Genomic DNA, 16576 nt, shown 5'->3' with positions numbered 1-16576 from the left:
GGGCTCACGATGGCATTGCAGGGAGTCCTCTTTGCATGTACTCACCAGTGAATCCTCACTGATAAAGGCCTAAGGTCACTCCACCCTGCAAGCCAGTCGCCTGCTTGAAGCTACTCAGCTTGACTTGTGCAGTGAGTTAGGAAGCCTGATGATCTGTCTTCTGCTCTTGTTGCTGCCACCTGTGCTACCACTCTTTGTCCATGCAGTGATCTTGGTATCTAACAGATGTGCTCTGAATATGGCTTTTCTGTCTTTTTTTTTTAATCAATTTATTGGGGCTCATACAATTCATCACAATACATAGATCAATTGTGTAAAGCACATCTATACATTTGTTGTCCTCATTATTCCCAAAATTCGCTTTCCTCTTGGGTTCCCAGAATCAGCTCATTTTCCTTTTTTCCCCTCCCCTTCCCTTCCTCCTCCCCTCTCCCCCATGCACCCTTGATAATTTATAAATTATTATTGTATCTTATATTACACTGCCCGGCATCTCCCTTCACCCACCCCTCTGCTGCCCGTCCCCCAGAGAGGAGGTTATATGTAGCTCCCTGTGATCCATTCCCCCTTTCTACACCCCCTTTCCCTCCTGGTTTTGCCACTGTCGCCCTTGGTCCTGAGAGATTCATCTGTCCTAGATTCCCTGCGTTTCCAATTCCCATCTGTACCGCTGTGCATCATCTGGTCTAACCAGGTCTTCAAGGCAGAATTGGGGTCCTGGTAGTTGGGGGGAGGAAGCGTTTAAGAACCAGAGGAAGGTTGTGGGTTTCAGTATTGCTATATTGTACCCTAAGTGGCTCTTCTTTCTTGATAATCATGAGATTTTCCCCACCTGTTCCTCTGCTGAGATAGCGCACTATATTCCCAACAGAAAGGCAAAACGGACAAGTGCTCATGTTCGAGTCCATTACAACTGACTCGCATGTTCTCACCCAGTCATTTCGCGGGAGTTACAGGGACTGTGGCTAGAAGGGTCACAGTGAAGGACATTAAGGCACTGCAGAACATCTTCTCAATTGATTCACTGTGTATTTTAAAAGTCATACTAAATAGAAACTTGATTTCTTAATCAAAGATGACTATCCTAAAATCAATGCTGGAGGATAAATTTTCTCCAGAGATATTCCCTATTTCTCCATATTTCACCAACAATGTTGGTCATCTAAATTGCCTAGTGTATGTTAATATCTGTATACTTATTTGTTACCCTAGAAAGTTATCCTTTAGTAGAATGCTTCATTTAAAATCTTTATAGATTTGATATTTCTAAGATATTGAAATTAAAAAGAAATTCCCTAGTTGCTTCCCTTTAAATGATTTATTTAAGCCTTTGTTTCTTAAAAAGGATTTTTAAATAGAGCATACACCTATAAACAAAAAACCAAACTCACAGCCATTGAATCTATGCTGGCTCATAGAGACCCTACCAGACAGGGTAAAACTTTCCATGTGGGTTTCCAAGACTGTAACTCTTTTTGGGAATAGAAAGCCAGTCTTTCAAACTGATGGTTTCGAACAGTTGACTTTGTAGATTCTAGTCTCAAGTGTAAACAGAATGCCACCAGGACTTCTATACATACATACAAAAAGCATGTACATTTTTGTAGCGTTTAAATACTAAGATATCTTTCATATGCCACCAGGGTTAAGAAACAAGATTACCAATATCTTAGAGGCATTTTTCCAGTTGTATATACTTTATTCTCCCAGAGGAATCTCTATCCTAAAATTTTATTGTTTTAGAATTTTTTGTTTTTTTAACTTAGAATTGCTTTAGAATTTTTTGGTTTTTTAACTTAGATTTTAATTTTTGAACATTCTTGTATTATTCAAGGTTTTCCAAATATAAGACCTTATACAAATCAGATCATATTTCATGAATGAGTCTGTGATGTAGCAAGTAATTGGCATAGTTTTCTTTCTGCTGCTAAGCCAGAAACAACAAAAGGAGGTGAAGTAGTTACATAATCTGTTGTCAATTTGGGACTTAAGAGTGAAGGGGTGGAGTTTAACATGTCAATCAGGTTGCAGCTTGATGACCTCATTTGGAGGCACTAGGGAGATGAATAGCTCATTGGAAGTGGGGAAGCATGCTCACTCCATGGGAGATATTACTGTTGACGATCCTGACGAAGCTACACTAATGCAGCTGGAGGAGCCACGTGGAGACCCACCTCACAGCTGAGATGGTGCTACCACCACTGGATCCACAAGACTTTCCACCCACTGGCCTGTGATCTTCCTGCATTTGGCATCATTGCATGTGTTTCGTGAATCTGAAGAGGAATTTTTAGATTGGTATCGGACATATGGGCTAATATAGGACTTATGGACTTCATCTGGACTGGGCTGGGATGTTTTCTCAATATTCAATTGCTCTTGTATATAAAACTCTTTCTTACACACATATGTCTATGAATTTGTTTCTCTAGTCAACCCAGACTAACACAGGAGGTGACTTTTGAGATATCATCAATTAATGTGGCCCTTCTGGCCATGATTCCTAGATAACACATTATAATTCTGAGTTCTATGATCCCATTTTGGAGGGAGTTGTCTGTTACAGGATTAGGGTGGAGGTTAAGTCCTGACCTTAGTGGAGGGTATGGACCAAGGGACATCCTTTGTTTCCTTGTGGGGGCATCTTTAAGAGTACCTCAGTAGAAGGTGCAACTTAAGACAACATCCTTCATTTTCATGGGGAGTATGGATGGTTAAAAGTAAAACCTCACCTCCGTCAAAACCATTCTTATGTATCAAAGAGCCATCTGGGACACAGAAAAATTAGGAATCCATTTGGAAGAGCACATGCATGACCCCTGGGTGAAGTGGCAGAGACCACAGAGAGCAGATGCACCAGAGCCTGTGGCAGGGAAACTCAGGGACCGTGGGGCACCCTCTCCTCATCTGGACTGAGACTATTAATGGTGTGACATAGCAACAGGAGAATTGGCTTTCTGACCCGTGGAGGCCAAAACCAAAGGATCGTGTGGTGTGAGACTGAGGACCGGAGAGGGAATGGCTGCTGGCGCAGGAGAGGTGTGGCTGTGACCCAAAGACTGTGTCCTCACTATTTGCTGATCCTAACTTGGGTAACCTATTAATTTCCCGAATAGCCCCCCTTAATTGTAAGCATTATCTGTGAGTTCTATGTGGCCACTGAAATGCAATATCTCCACATGTATAGGGGTTAGGGTTTAGAATGCATATTTAGTGGGGGGGTGGGGGGTGGAGGCGGGGAACAATGGAATCCATAGCAATGATTTTGAGATTCACCCTTGTTGTTAACTATACGTTGAGTTCATTCATTTCATTGCTGAATAATATTGCATGACTATTCCACATTTCACCTATTTATTATACTCTTGATAAACTTTTGGCTTACTTCCAGTTTTTACTGTGATTGACAACGCTCATGTATGTGTTTGATGTTGCCTACCAAAGGAATAACATGACTCCATCTATGTGTGTTTGGTTCTTTGGGAGTTTTTTGTTTTGTTTTTTTAATTCACAACAAAGGCCCTTGTATAACCGGCATGGAAGACATGCCTGAATGAATATTTCAACTAATTTGATCTTGAATGGGAAGATTTTTTTTAATACTTCCTAGCAAATATGTACTGAGGGACAAATATGAGGAACACTTACAGATGGAATGCAAGGTTCGTGACTTAGTAATTGTTTATTGGATTTCTCAATCCAGAAGGAGCTACACCATTGCTGATGAGAACAGAGCACAGCTAAATAAGGATACCTCGTGGCTATTGTGTATGTTCCTTGTTGGCCCACCAAGAAATAAGACATTCGCCCCGCTATGTCCTCTTTAAACCATCTGGGGCAAGACGGATAGAAACAAACACAGCCAATCAAATATTTGCCCAGCTGACTTTTCTTGTCAGGCTTGTATCTCTATGGGTGGCAGTCAGTTTTCCCTTAAGCTCTCCTGTTTGAGCCCTCTATTGGCATTCATTGTACCTCCATTCTCAGTCCCATAAAAATATTTATTAAGTTCTTAGTAATTCATGACAGTGAAAATGAAATCACAGCTGCAAGTGAATTAATAGAAAAGGGCTCTATCCTTTGTTACGGAAGAAAGCCTAATAACTTTGTTTAACCTTATGTTAGGACTTGAGTTGTAATATGAATTCTTCGCGTCCAGACTGAGTGATTAATATGCTAAGCAAAAGACTAGACATTTAGAATAGAAGGGCGACTATGATGATGTCCCTATAATCCCCTGTAGCCCCCACAGGCCTGAATTTGCTCCCCATCTCCTCTATCTGACAGGAAGTATTAAAAGGTTAAGCATTTTCTACCTGGATTGAAGCTCTTCCGTGTTCTAGCAGAAATATCAATGAGGACACAGTTTTCTACATTCTAGATTTATTTGTTCTAACATCAGTGACCTCGATGATTCCTCTTGTGTTGCTTATCTGAATGCCTGGTTTCCAAAAGGTTGTTGTTGTTTTTCCTGTTGCTTACTACCATTCTTCTTTCTTGTCCAAGTAAGGAATGATCATTACAGATGTTATTGGGGGATGTTATAAATTACACTTTGAGGTGTGAATAGTTACACCCAACAGGAAACCAAGTATTATATTCGACTTTAGACATAGATTAGCAGGCTAGCAAGAAGCCCAATCTTGTCACTTACCTCTTAGCCTCCTCACTCCATTTGTCCCTTTCTTATTGCTGACTCTGTTTCTTTTATATTTCTTGAAATAAACCAATGCCTAAAGCAATACCTAAAGTTAAAATGTCTTCTTTAGCTAAAAGGTAATAGAGCTCCTCTTATTAGACTAGTGCTTAAGGCCAGTGGTCTTCAGCTATCTTTTCTCTTATCTCCCTGCTATTTCAAATACTAAGGAGTCTTGGTGGTAACCACAGCTAAAACCACAAGGTCAACCATTCACTCTCATCAGTCATTCTGAAGGAAAAAGGTAAGACATTGTAGTCCCCCAGAAGTTACAGCCTCAGAGACACACAAGGGCAGCTCTAGTCTACATGTAGGTTTGCTTTAAGTCAACCTTTGAGTGAGAGATGTCAAATACCGCAGGGTCATCCATGGAGAATATGTCTCAGTGGTGCTTCCATACTAAGAATGGAACAGGAAGAAGAAATGGACGATCCCTTCTGAGAAGTTAGTCATTAAAAACTTAATGAATAGCAGTGGATTGTTGGTGAGCACTGCATGTTGGAAGGCATTCAAATTCTGAATGGGCAGGCCCTACCTCCTCATAGTAGAGTCAACCTTGATACAATGGAGCAAAGCTTTGGGGACCTTCATTTGTTACTGGTGTGTGACTCAAAATGAGAAGGAAAAATGGTATAAATCTATTTATACTCAGAACATTGGAATGGGCAAATTCTGAATCTAGAAAAATTGGAAATCACCGAAAATGAAAGAGAACACACAAAAAGCTATACCCTACGCCTTAGTGAGCAGAAAGAAATGGGGATTGGGCATTTTGAATCAGATGATCAGATGTTTTACAAATGACAAATTCAAGAGGAAGAGAATCACATTAATCATCAAAAAGAATATTGCACGATTTTTTGGAGTATAATAATGTATGTGATTGGATAATGTTTATACATCTATATGGAAGACAATGTAATGCAATTGTTATTCAAGTTTACATACCAGTTATGAAAGCCAGTGATGAAGAATTGAAGTATTCTATCAACTTCTTCAGTCTGAAATTGATCAAACATGCAGTCAGGTGCATTGATAATTACTGATGACTTGGAATTGGAACATTGGAAGCCAAAAGGAAAGATGAATAGTTGGAAGATGTGGCCTTGGTGACAGAAATGAATTTGGAGATCATATGGTTGACATCTCCTAAAGGCTATCCAATGAAGTGGGTCTGTGAGAAAGTTTGCTTGCTTTTTGCTGGGTCTAGATCCTGTATTGAGCTTGTTACCTGTCTACCAATTCTTTAGATTTGAGCCAACAACCTGCTGATCTTGGGAGTCATCAGCTGCTTGCCATTTTACCTGCTAACCTTGGATTCACTGGGTTCTATAGCTAAAAGTGCCAATCTTGTGCTCATCAGCTCCTCCTGTAGCTACATGACGCAGGAGAAGACTGCAGCCTGACATTTGACCCATGTACTCATGAACTTGGAATTGCCTGTATCTACAACTGTGTGAGCCATTTCCTTGATATGAACTTCTCTCCTCCCTCCTTTATCTATCTATCTATCTATCTATCTATCTATCTATCTATCTATCTATCTATGATCTGTCTACCTACCTACCTACCTACCTACCTATATATCTATATAAATTTCACTGGTTTTGATTATCTAGAAAATTCAGCCTAATATTTATCTTATATATTTAAATATATTATTTACCCCATATATGGTATCTGAGACTATAAATCTTTGTAGGAACCGATGGCTTCATCTGTCTCCCTCAGAGTCACTGGTGGATTTAAGCAATCAACCTTCCTAAATGCTCACTGGATAGACCCACAAGAGTATTAGACAGTGATTGCAGTGGTACATCAACAGGGATCCAGAAATTCAAGTTGGATTAAGAAAAGGTCACGGTAAAAGGGATATTATTCCTGAAATCAGATGGATCTTGACTGAAAGCAGAAAATACAAGAATGATATGTACTTCTATTTTATTGACAGTGCACATGCGTTTGTCCATGAAGATCAAAACAATCTATGGACAACATTGAGAAGAATGGAAATTCCAGAACACTTCATTGTGCTTACATGGAACCTGTACATGGACAGAGAGACAGGCAAATAGGAAAGGGGATTCTGCATAGTTTAAAGTCAGGAAAGGTGTGCATCAGGGTTGTAGCCTGTCACCATACTTTTTCAATCTGTATGCCAACCAAATAATCAAGGAAGTTGGACCATATGAAGAAAAATGTGGTATGAGGGTTGGAAGAAGACTTATTAATAACCTTCAGTATGCAGATGATACAACCTTGCTTGTTGAAAGTAAGGAGGCTGGAAGAGCTAAATGATGCAGAAGGCCTGCAGCCTTCAATATGGCTTATAACTCATTGTAAAAAAAATAAAAATTCTCACAACTGGATCAATAGGTAACATCATAATGAACAGAGAGAAGATTGATTTTGTCAATGCAGAGGCTACCTAAGCCTAAGCCATTGCCCAAGGCGAGGTATCCTCAACCTTTTCCTTTATGAGAAACTGCAGAGCTAAGTGAAATAGTCAGCATTCACACCCCTTGAAGAACAACTGTACCAATAGGTAACATAATGAACAGAGAGAAGATTGATTTTGTCAATGCAGAGGGCACCTAAGCCTAAGCCATTGCCCAAGGCCAGTTATTCCCAGTGTTTTCCTTTCTGAGAAACCGCAGGGCCAGATGAAATAGGGTCTAAGTCCGGTGCAGAACATGAGCATTAAAGATAAGTTAAGGAGACTTACAGATGACCCACCAAATTCATTACCGAAGGGAGAGAGTGTTTATAATTCAATCTGCCTCAGACATCACAAAGAAATTATGAAAGTTAGGGGTGAGTCCAGAGACCCAATATGTTTCAAGAAGGCAGGGAGAAGTGGCTTGCCCGCAAGAAAGAAATTCAACAGAACTTTGGCTGTTTAGCATTAAAACAGCTCCTTACAGATTTAGAAGCTAAAATATCCCCTTTAAACTTAAAGCTGAAATGCCTAGTTCAGGCAGAGGCAAGGAAGGCTTACCCAAAGTCAAGGGCTCTGATGTCACCTGACTTCGTTTGGATCTCTATAGTTTCAGATGTAATTGGCAATTTACATTCTATTATACATTTTACCATCTGTTGTCCTAATCCTTATTATCGTCTGCCCTAGATCTGACAGATTATGTTTTGCTATAGTGAGTCAGTGAGTACAAAAAAATGCTAACATGCTGCAGAATTGCAGGGAATAAGATTTGAGTATATCTTTCTCAGTTAATGATCAAATTTTCTGATTGGTAGCCAAACCAATGAGAGATTTGAACTTGAAATTCAGGGACCATCCTAAATCAACCAATAACCAATCCCCTGTCTGAGTGACTCTTCTGTAATACAAGTTGCTTACTCTCCATTTGCTACTTGTTTTATCCTTCAGTTAATCTGTGTTGATAGTGTAACCAAAGTTTTGTTGACTGTCTATATTTAGTAAACTTTTCCCTTTTCAGAAGAAGGGATCCTTCAAATGAGGATGCTTTTGTTTGAGTGTCACAACCCATAGCAGGTGCTGGTAATCTAACAAAGTATCGGATTTGTCCCCAGAATCCCTTTCTGTTGAGGAAAACTCGGATCCTTTTGGATCCTTTGTTTCAAATTATCATTTAATTCTGCCTCTTACTTCAAACTTTAGCAAGCTTTTACCTCATGCAATCAAGGTTAAATTATAGACTGCCCTCTCACTTGGGTCTCGTTAAATGATTACATCTGTTATACACAATTACTAAACACACACACACACACACACACAACACACACATATTCTCTCTCGTCTTAGGGTGAAAGTAACTATTTGGTAGCAATACATCTAACTCTTCCTCAAGATTTAGGTGGGTGGGATGGAGAATGCTATAAAACAAGAGGGTCGAACTGCATCCGGCCACCTTCACCTCATATTTATCGTAATGAATTCTGGTATAACCTCACCAATGTAGAATTGATGGGTGTTAATCTGTTTCTCACCCCCCTTTTTGTCTCGTTATTAAAACTAAGAATTTCCCCTAAGACAGCATTTAGCATCACTGTTGCAGGACTTTCTGAAATAGACCCAGTCCCTCCTGAGGAAGCCTAGACTACACAGCAGAAACTGCTAACAGAAAGACCTATCTCCTGGACCCTATACATCTACACACCCCATGCCTGAACATAAGACTGTATTAGAACTTGAGTTCTAAGCAAAGGGCTATGGATGGCAGTGTCAGCCCCAAATCCATTTGCAGGGTTTCCAAATCAATTAAGCCTCCATTGAATTCTTTCTAATCACCAACCAAACCCATAGCCATCAAGGGTATGCCAATTAACAATGACCCTATAGGACAGGGTCAAATCTAACTGCCCTTCTGGATTTCCAAGACTGTAACTCTTTCGCCCACGGAGCAATGGGTGGTTTCAAACTGTTGATCTTGCAGTTAGCAGCCCAACTCATAACCACTACACCACCAGGGATCCTGGGAACAGTGCATGGGTCGCACTGTCATGAGTTGTACCCTCACTGCCTAAGTTGGAAGGCCCTGGACCAATCTTGTAAGCCCTGCTATCTAACAATCAATGTGTTCCAATCCTGGCCCTGGCCCTGCTTCTGTAACTGTGTTCCACCTGTAACTGTGATGCGCTGACCTGCCACCAATTATGAATTTGTCATAGCTTTCTTTGTTCCATGCCCTACTTACCTGGCCTCCTGCCTGTGAATCTTCAGGTGCCATTTTGACCTCATGCTAATGGCTTGTCTCATCTGGATAATGTATCTGTGTCTTTGTGTTGTCTTTGTCCCTTTAAGACTTAAGAAATTGTTCTCTATAAATGATATTTCAGATTGAGGTCTCTTTTGTTCCTTAAAACAAGACCTATGGCTGTGAATAACATAACTTTTTGTTGAGGAAAATAGTCTCAGATCAAGCATCTTTTCATTTTAATGTAGAGCAGATTAGGAAAGATTCTACTCAGGAAGTCATGGCGATGTAAGGCCCTAATAAACTGGAAGTAGCTACATACAGAACTCTGGGTACCAAATCTCTCATCTGGGTCTGAAACAAGGCAGGCAAGCGAAAGCAGAACTAGGTAGATCAAAGACAGGGCCAGGAATGGTTCCCTTGAATGAATGAGCGGCGCTGGAGCTTAGAGGAGCTCCTAGTCAGGCCTATTCTTTTAACAAAATCTTTACGCTATTTTACACAGAGACGAGAACCATGTTGTTAGCGAATGGTGACCCCTTTTTCCTGTCGGATCTGGTGCTCCCAGCTCCTCAAAAGGAGCCTTGTTCCCTGGCGTGGGCACAAGGCAGAGACCAAGCAAGCCGGTAGGAGGAGGCAGCACATCAAGTCTATTGAGCAGTAAAGTTAGGATACACTGGGCACAGACCCCCAGTGGGTCTACGCTACGGAAAGGAGGAGAGTAGTGAGACCCTGCCCCGAGCTGGCACCGCCAAGGACCCTTTGTATATTCCTGGCAGGGCCTTTGACTTCAGTGCTGGGTTTTTGTTTTTGAAAACCACAGCGGTTTTCCGGCATTGCCTGGGACTCCAGCGGTGGCCCCTGGTTGACTGGAACCCAACTATGTCCTCACTCCTGGGTAGTCAGGCTCATGGCCTCTGGCCTCCCTGTTTCTGGTGATTCTTCAGTTAGACTGGTCAGGCTGCTTTCCTTGTTAATGTCATCTTGTGGACTGGATTCCCCAGAACCCCTTGCCTGATGCGGGCTTGACTTCACCCTGTGGGAACCTTTCAATTGCACCATGTGCTTGTGTGAGCTGAGTCATTTTTGTCCTTTGACTTTTCGGTTCCATCATAGCTACCCTCTGGAGACTTACTCTCTGACGATGCGTAAGTCCTTACCTTGGTAAAAAATTCCAGTCAGAGAAGGAAACCTCCATACTGTAGATAGGAATCTTTGTGCTGGAATATATTTTTGCATCGCATGAACTGCTTGGCTTGTGGTAAGCATCTGATATATTATTTGTTAAATTAGTGGACTCTAAAAGAAAGTTTCCAAACAGGCGAAGGAAAGACAAAGAAAGGGCTAGGCTCTTTTACGTCACTGGGTGTAGGTGGGGAATCATTTAAATAAACCCATGGCTGTTTTAGTTGAGTCTGATCCGTGCACTATCATTAGAGACTTGGGCAGATGTTATTTTCCCTTCTGGGGCTCATTCACAGGAGTGACTGGATCTTCAGGTCCTATTTGTTCATTAAAAAGAAAATTGTTTTTATTAAAAGATCCTTTTATTGGGGGCTCTTACAACCCTTATAACAATACATACATCAATTGTATAAAGCATATTTATCCATATGTTGCCATCATTTGTTTCTAAACATTTATTTTCTATTGAGCCCTTGGTATCAGCTCCTCTTTTTCCTCCCTCAGCGCCCACCCTCATATCCCCTTGATAAATAATAAATTATTATTATTTTCATATCTTACACTGACCAGTGTCTCCCTTCCCCCTTGGTTTCTGTTGTTCGTCCCCCTGGAGGAGGTGTGTGTGGTTATGTGTTGGTCATTGAAATCGGTTCCCCCTTCCTCCCCTCCTCTGCCAACCTTTCCCCTGCCCTTCTGATATCACTATTCCCGTTCCTGCTCCTGGATTCCGTGTGTCCTGAGCTCTTATCTCTTGTCTGTACCTGTGCACGTGCTCTGGTCTAGTCCAGAGTGAGAGGCAACACTGGGGTCATAAGGCAGCACTGGGGGGTGAGGAAGCCTCAAGGAACCAGAGGAATATTAGGTGTTTCATCGGTGCTTTACTGCGCCCTGGTTGACTCATCCCATCCCTGTGACCCCTCTGTGGGGGGATATGCCAATATCTACAGATGGGTTTGGGGTCTCTAATCCCACCCCCCTCATTCTCAACAATATATTTGTTTGTTTGTTATGAGTCTTCTGATGCCTGTTACCCGGTCAGACGATACCTCATGATGGCACCGGCTGGCGTGCTTCTTCCATGTGGGCTTGTTGCTTCTCTGCTAGATGGCTGTTTGTTTAACTTCAAACTTTTAAGACCCCAGACACTATATCTTTTGATACCCGGGCACCCTCTTCTTTCTTCACCACATATGCTAATGCACCCATGTTGTCTTGAGCGATTGTGCCAGCAGGGTGAGCATCACAGAATGCCAGTTTGTTAGAACAAAGTGTTCTTGCATTGAGGGAGGTTTTGAGCAGAGGGTTAAAGTCCATCCACTACCTCAGTGTATTGCCATATAAATATATGTACATAGGCCAATACCTCTATTTTTATGAGTTAATGTATATACATATGTATACACCTATGCTTATACCTCTATCCATAGCCTTGCTTCCTATATCGTTCCTGTTTCCTTTTACCTTCTTCCTGCCCCACAATCCATTTGTTCATTTTATGTATCTCTCCCTGTAGCTTCGTTCACACATGAAAGCCTACACTGGGGTTACACAAAAAGCCACACCAAAGAAAATACTTTTCGGGATTAGAGATCGCCAAAGCATAATAGTTTTCACTGGTCTAAATGACTTCTCTCAGATAATTCTTGACTGGTCAATACTGAGTGATCTAACCTTGATTATCACAAACATTGGCAATACTTCATATTCCCTTCTTCAGAGCTCACTAGCCAGCTATCTAGCCCGAGGCTATATATATATATATATATATATATATATATATATATATATATATATGTTTTCTCCACAGTTCTTGAAGGAGAAAGACAGAAAAAATGAGGAAAATATAACGCTGTCCCTCATTTTCTTTTAATTCACTCAGAATATTATGGTTTGCTTTTTTTTTTAAAGAAGGGGGTAAGGGGAGAAAACAAACCAGAACCGTTGAAGATGGTTTCATTTTAGACAATATTCAGAAAATGGAGGTTGCACTTCTGCTTAGAATACAGAAAAAGAACAACAAAAAAACTCACTCCCACACTAGAAATGAAAGGTAGCTAGATTTAGGGTCAAGGGTTGGAAAGAGAGGAAGCACCCTCATTGGCTACCTATGGGAAAGATCCAAAATGAGCATGCTCAGACACCAGCCCCCTGAGCCCAGTTGGGAGGAGGTACACCTGGGTGCAGAGGCTAGAGCCAGGCTCACAACACCATCCACATGCATTTAAATGCAGCCAATAAAATCAGCCAATACCTTCAACCACACCTCCCAAGCCAGAGGTGTTACGTAAATACCCCAGCTGCTGGAAGACCAGGTCACTTTTTTTCACTACCCCCTCACTCAGGACTTGCTCTTGGCCTCTTGGTCCCTGGCGAGTCCCCAGTTCCACACGTGTGGGTGTTCTTTTTTCCCCACGTGGTTCCTAGTGCCCAGTTGTGAACCTCAGTTCGGCCTCTTCACAGCTTGGCATGCTTTCCAGAAATAGTGTGTACCCTTTTGAGGCTATAAAACCTGGAACTTTGCCTTTCCTTCATAAAAACTCACTCGGATCACAAAAGTGCTTCTGCGACATGAATTCTTTCAGTGCCATGTAGCAAGAACCGAGGTGTATCCCATTCCGGAAACAGCAAGAATAACCAAAAATATCTAGATAATCTACAAAAGCATAACTTTCTTACGTGACCAGGGAACCGAAGTTGCAAAGCAGCCAGAGAACGGAATTCCAAAGCGTGACTCCCACCTCAGAAGAGCAACAGGCCACAGGAGCAGTTTCTCCTGGGACAAGTTTCACCTTTTGTCTCTGATTTCTAAAAACAGCCCTTGGAATTTTCCAGCAATCAAGGTGCCTTTTGTTTTTCTAAAGCAGCCAAGCCACACTTTCACGTGTGCAAATGAGTTTGGAGCCCTTCCCTCATCACCTGACAACAGGACTTCCTGGAAGGGAAAGACCCCAGATCTGGTAGGCGGGAAACAAATCACCCCTCTAGCCTAATATTTGTCAGCAAGGTGAGAGATGCCTTTCCAGGTTGGCACCCAAATGTCTGACCACCCCCTTCCTCAGGGGGGCAGGTGAGAAAATAGAGACGTGCCTCATAGGCTGTGGGGCATAACAATGCCCCGGGGAGGACCTTTTGGGGTACCTCATTTACATTGAAACATGCTCAGTAGATTTTTCAGCTACCCAACTGACTGGGGTACCTACCTAGGTAGCCCGGGACAAGGAATTGGAAGAAGGTCTTTTGAGTTTCTTTTGGGAGGGCTGCAAATGGTGAAACCAGGCAGGGGAGCAGAAGTAGAGACAGGCCAAAGACAGGCAAGACTGGTTCTCATGTGAAGGAGTGGGACTGAGTCCTAGGCAGGGGTCCTCAAACTTTTTAAACAGGGGCCAGTTCAATGTCCCTCAGACCGTTGGAGGGCCAGACTATAGTTAAAAAAAAAACTATGAACAAATTCCTATGCATACTGCACATATCTTATTTTGAAGCAAAAAAACAGGGCAAAAACACCCAGTGGGCCGGATAAATGTCCTCTGCGGGCCACATGTGGCCGGCGGGCCTTAGTTTGAGGACGCCTGTAAACTCTCAGAGCCAAGCCTTCTTTCTTAAAAGTTTTAAGCTATTTTGCATAGACATTGCCTCAGAGACCAAGAACCAGTGCCATCTTGTGAACTAGTTTCCCCTCTGGTTTACGTTCCCCAGAAGCCCTTGTACCTGAGGCATTCTGGTGGAAACACAGCAGGTTGGACCGAACTCTCCAGGATCCCTCATGCCCCATGGGATGCCTTACATTCCCTCTGTGCATGTGCAAAACAAACCATTGCCTTTTAGCTGCTAGGTCATGACAGGGCTCTCTTCCAGTCGTTTTAATATTAGTCTTTAGCATTGCCTCTAGGATCAGAGTAATTCTTTCTCTTGGTTAAAGAGAAGAAATTTATTCCAGTAACAATGGAATAAAGAGTTAAAGGAATTTTTACTCATATTTTTCAAAGTGGGTATATATAGAAGAGTTATCATCTCTGCCAGAATAGTTTTCTTCACTTATGGGGAGACCTGGCTCAAAAACGGGCCTGCATGTGTTTTGGTGTGCAATTTTTCCTTTTTGTAAGTACTAAAAGGCACTAAAATGTAGGTGTTCAAATGGTCTAGGAGTGTCTTGTGTGTTGAGGCTCTGACTGGACTCCGTGGCTGTAACACCCATGAAGTGGTTGATGCCATTGGATGAAATCCTCATGCGAGCAGCTGTTCTAGGATAAACCAACACCTAAGCCAATTCCATTGTCATCAAGCTGACTTCAGATCCTAGAAACCTTGGTGCTGTAGGGCTACAAGTTGGACTGCGAACCATAAGGACAGCAGTTTGAAACCACCAGCCGTGCTGACAGGAAAAGATGAGGCTTTCTGCTCCCATAAGGGCAGTTCTATAGGGTCACTCTAAGTTGGAATTGACTCATTGCAGTGAGTTAGTCATTTCTTTTCTTCTTTTTATTTTTTTTTCATGATATAGGAGTTTCCAAAACATTAAAATCGTTATAGAAGACAGCCTCATCTTTCTCTAGTGAAGTGACTGGTGGGTTTGAACCACCAAACTTGTGGTTATCAGTCCAATGCTTAGCTGAACACTGCCAGGGCTCCTTCTAGGATTAAAACAAAACAAAACAACAACAACCAAAGACTCTAAATTCAGATATATTTTATAGAGGCTCCTTTATTGTCTTGAAAAGGAGAAGGAAAAGACAAAAAGAAATCAGGATGAGGGAGACCATCAGCATGAGGCAAAAATGGCCCAACGAATTCACAGTCGTGTGGCTAAACTCTAAAGCATGAAAACAACAACAACTTCAAAAACAACAAAGGAGATTTGTCACTAAATCATAATTGGCAGCAGACCAATTCATCTTTGTGGCAAGTTCCACTACGTAAGCAGGAAATGGACCATAATTGGGACCATTTGCAAGTTATCAAAGCACAGAGGATTATTTTCTGAGAGCCTCTGTCCACCTTGGTTGAGATATGAATCATGACTATGAGGCCTTGGTACACCAATTTTCATCAAGGACATGTCCAGGCAAGTCTCTGAGGGCCACACTGCCCCTGCCTCTGCTAGTCTTTTGGTCATAAGTCATGTCCCAAGCAAGAGAGTCGGAAGACTCCAGAAGACAATGCTGTGCATTTTTCTAACCTGCATGAGTCTAGGTATCCCAAGCCTGGTCTTCTTCCTGTTTTCATGGTCCTGCCTGCCACAAGGATGAATTTATCTGCCAGCAACCATCATTTACTCACAGGTTTCCTTTGTTTTTTCCATGCTGGCCACTGGAGTCCTATCACACATACTCTGTCTGAAGACTGTTCGAGGGAGCCAGGGAGACCTTAAATCTCATGTACAATTTATGGAGAGCCCAGATGAGGAAGACGGCCAGCAGCATGTTATAATGGAATCCAATGGTTTACAGAGAATTGGTGGCTTAAATACACCCTTAGAGATTAGAGGAAATGGTCACAGGCCCATGATTGAAAGCAGATCTACACAGCTACAGGCAAGGTTACTGAAATAGGATCATGATTAGGACACACATATAGTGCTAAATAGAAGAGCTTACTTACATGATGGGTCTTGGCCCCTCTAACCAAGGCAGTCAGGGCATGACTGACATGACTCTACAGCCCCAGTGTCCCAGCCTTCATCACGGATACACTTGGACAAGCCCTTAAAGGAGACTGTCCCTCCCTGGGCTGTTCAGGGGAGTGGGCTTTCAAACACTCTGTCAGAGGACAAAGATAATTCACTTGGCCCATAAATGGTCAGAAAGAGATCCAGTGGAGGCTATTCCTCATGGAGACCCAAATTGGATTTTGAGCTTTCACAGTAACCACAGTCTTCTCAAAACCCAATGCTCAGAATTTAAGCTCTAATACAGAACACAGCTTTTCACATTGCCAGTCAATAGTCAGAAGAACCTCAATGGAAGCTAACTTTCTGTGGAGACTCAAAGTGGATTTAAGGCTCTGGGCGGTTAGATTGTGT

Source organism: Echinops telfairi, unplaced genomic scaffold, assembly GCF_000313985.2.
Source record: "Echinops telfairi isolate 266 unplaced genomic scaffold, ASM31398v2 ScPeMD7_6;HRSCAF=24_0, whole genome shotgun sequence".
Lineage (NCBI taxonomy): Eukaryota > Metazoa > Chordata > Mammalia > Afrosoricida > Tenrecidae > Echinops > Echinops telfairi.
The sequence above is the reverse complement of the archived record's forward strand: the minus strand, read 5'-3'. Positions refer to the sequence as shown.